Below are 3970 nucleotides of genomic sequence, written 5' to 3'. Positions count from 1 at the left end.
ATCTACAGCAGCATTTTCACTGCTTTCCCTTCAGTCAATTCCCCCTCCTGCAGTCCATCCAATATATTGCCACTGAGATCATCCTCCTTGATTATGGAGGAAAAAACCCCTGAGACTACAAAATGCCACAGAATTCTGAGATGGTGGGATTAAGAAAGGAGATGTAATAAGTAAGTGTGTAACATAAGCATCTGAAATGCACAGACTCTGAGTGGTCTGCAACTTAGGGCAGTGATTACTATTATTTTTCTTTTGAGGACCACATAAATACCTCATTTCACATTTGGGATTAGTTTCCCTTATGTGATAATATAAATTACTTTTATTTCACAGTCAACTTTTTGATTAGTAGATTATTTCTCTTTTTTCCCCCTCCTTCCTTTCTTCCCTCCCTCTTGTGCCTTGAATTCTTCCCTTTTCACTGAAAGTATTAATGGCAAAACACAACTGATATTAAGTATACATTAGGATGCCAACTAGAGGAAGTAATATTGATCCATAAATATATATATATATATATATAAAAATATATATATTTTTATATATGATTTATTGTTGATATTTCTTTAATCTTATAAATTCTATATTTTCTTCTCAGAATCATGATGCCACGGGCTATATTTTCTTTTATTTTCTCTTATAATGCAAAAGAAAATATCAGTCAAAATTGTGAAAATCTCAAGTTTGAGGGTTATTTTCAATATTTATGTAAAATTTTGTTCCATTAAGATTCCATTTATATTCAGTTTAAATTTGTTGGGGTCATTGTATAAATGAATATGTGTAATGATGTCTTCAAATGTATGAGAACTGTTCTGTTGGTATAAATCAAACTTTTTCCCACTAAGCATAAATGTCTCACTCACTTTCCCATTGATTCTAGTTCATTGCAATTAGAGTTGTGTCGCAAGCAACAGCATATCAACAGTATATAAAGGGACAGATGTTGACATAACAGTGGGTTTATTAGAGCGAAGTACAAGGACAGCTTAAGTTTAGCAAGAGACAGTACAAAGACCCAATCCTAGTCCAAGGAACTGTGTTCCTATTACTGAGTGGCCTGGAGAGCTGGCACTGCCAGCCTTGCTAGGCTTTTTAAGGGCATGTCTACGCTGGACTGGAGTGTCATGTAGAAATATCCAAGCTAAATGAATGAGCTCGGATACTGGAAGCAGTCATGCTGTGGCTGTAAGGAGCTCTGAGCAGGTTAATTTACCCTCCTGAGACGGAATTCCATGTTGCTATGGCTGGAGTTATTCCTTTACCCTACCAAGCTTCTTTAAAGCTTAGTTTGGTTTGTCTATACCATACTGTAGTCACAGTGTAGATATACTGTAAGAGACACTTTGGGATGAGTTTGTGTCCACTTTTCTCATTGTATCAGTAAGCAAGTCTAAGCTAGCATCAGAAGAATGAATGCTGTAGTCTGTAGAAAGATGAAACAATGACTGGTGCATCTCCAGGATTCCCAGAGGCATTATGAAACTCATGTATAATGTCTTTGTAACTGATTATTGGTGTTCAGCTTCTTAACCAACTTGTATCTGAGCCAGACAAAGAGTAGCTTTATCACAGTGCCTGAATCTCCATCCCTCTACTCCAGTTCTTGAATCAGTTAGTGAGTGGTACTCATATTTGACCTTGGAGCACCACTTCAGCTCACTGTAGGGTCTCCACACTCATAAAGGAGGGGGCCATTGTTTTGCGGAATTACCCCTTTTCCTTCATGAGTGAAGCTCCTTTTGATCGTATTTTTATAGCTCTGAATATCTGCATGAGCTGGAAGCATCGCCCACGTTCTTAATGTAAATCATCATAGCTGCAGTAATATCCATGAAGTTATACTGCCTTCTACTAAAGGAGGATCAGATTCATTATTACTGCATTCTTATTCTGATCCTGATCCTTCCTACATGCCCTTGACTAGTCCTGTTTAACTTACTGTGGTTACCCACATATGTAAAGATCCTTGTGTGCATAAGTGCTTGCAGATTCAAGGTCAATGACATCATTTCTTGGAAGGGAGGCTAAAATGACCTTGTAGGCAATGCGACTGAAATCTATTGCAAGAGCTAGCACATCCCTAACATGTGATAGGATAGAATAAATCTGAAACAACAACAACCACATGGGCCATCAATATAGAAAATGCCGAAGAAACATCAGGGCCATTAATTTAACAAGCTTTTTATGTGGGATGGAAAAGGAACTTTCAGGTCGGATGATTTCAGGATTTGGCTTTGTATGCCTGTAAATAGAGATGATGAGGATGTCCACCTCAGTATTTCCTATCCCCTCCTCTTTCCTGGCATGAACTAAAACAAGAGAAGAATAACCTGCCCTTTTAAACTCAAATACACAAAACAGGCCCATCTGGCATGAAGGAAGGTCCAATTCTCCTTTCAGAAGCAACCCTTTGAAGTCAGTGGAACTAAATCAATGCAAAGCTGTTACCTTTGTGATCAAAATCAGGACCTGGTTATACATGGAAATGAGTAAATCCCATTTATTTGTTGGTAAGAGATAGAAATGAATCCCCCTGATTACTGTTATCTTCAATGCATTGTTTTAAAGTGTGTCTTATATCCATTCAGTGGAAGAATCTGTTTTTCTAAGAGAGAAGACACCTGGGACAATGTTTCCATCACCATCTCCTCGTTGACATGCTGCATGAATCTTGTGTGAAAATAAGAACATCATCATTTGCAATATTTTGGAAGAGAGTGCATTATTCTGCTACTCCTGGAAGAAATAATACCAAGTAGTGGGCCCAATTCAGCTCCTTATGACTTTGCTTGGGAACTAGATCTATGACAAAGTGAAAAAATACACTGTTAGGAAGACAGGCTGAAAAAGAGTACTTGTGTGAAGACCTGTTTCAAGTACCATCCAATTATAAGAAGCAGTTAAAAGATAATTGATAGGTCCTCATCCTTTTAGATGCTTTAAAAATGTTAATTGGAACAAGGACCACAATGTGATACTTTAATGAGTTCTCTGGGGTCAAGAAAAAGAGGGAGAGCTGCTAGCTAAAAAGAAGCACATGAAATGATCCTGCAAGTGTCCTTATGGCACCAACCTTTGCAGATGCCAGAGGATGAATATTAATTATTACTACCAAATTTTTGTCATGCTCTAAAAGTGCATCTCCTTTACAGATAAAGAGAGCTACAATCTAAATAAAAAGCTGTAGCTGCTTAGCTAGATAAGCATTTTCTTCAAAGCAACAAACAAAGCAGGAAAACTTGTGAAAGAATGAATGTTCTTAAAACTTAATCAGGCAGAGAGAGAGCAAGGAACAGAATCCTTATAAGCGCACCTACAAGCTATAGCATCAAGGGAAACATCAGTGTTTATTTTATTCTATCTGCTGTAGCTTCTAAAGAGTATTTAGTAAATGGCTAGGAAGACAAGAAGGTTGTATAGAAGGTCTGGCTGTATTTCCTTAGTTCCAAAAGGGAGGCATGGGTAAACCGGTTTGGACAAAATAAGAACCACAAAAAAATCATGAACCCTATTATAGAACCAAACTCAGACCAACCCCTTTGAGAGTTTTGAACTGTTTGGATGCTTTTCTATTTTTTTTTTTAATTTTTATGTTTTAGGGCAAGAAGAATTCCTGTTGAAATTACATAACGAAGTCTCCATTTGTGATATGTTTGCATTCCTCTTAACTGGTCTGAAATGGAGCCAGTCTGGCAGAGCCTGCTGGACACTTCTGAATTAAGACAGAGTACAGAGGGTCTGCTGGTCACCCACTGAGGAAGCAACAGAGGGAAGAATGGTTCCTGACAACAGCAAATGGTGGGGTGAGAATCTGCTATATTTCTGTCCTCTACCAGATTATAATTATTTAGTATTTGAATTATGGTTCTCTTTAGAGATTCCAATCAAGAGAGAGGCCCCATTATGTTTGGGACTGTATAGACTTGGCTAGATTTGGTCCTAGCCCACAAGAAAGAAGAGTCTA

Source organism: Alligator sinensis, unplaced genomic scaffold (genome assembly GCF_000455745.1).
Source record: "Alligator sinensis unplaced genomic scaffold, ASM45574v1 scaffold575_1, whole genome shotgun sequence".
Lineage (NCBI taxonomy): Eukaryota > Metazoa > Chordata > Crocodylia > Alligatoridae > Alligator > Alligator sinensis.
The sequence above is the reverse complement of the archived record's forward strand: the minus strand, read 5'-3'. Positions refer to the sequence as shown.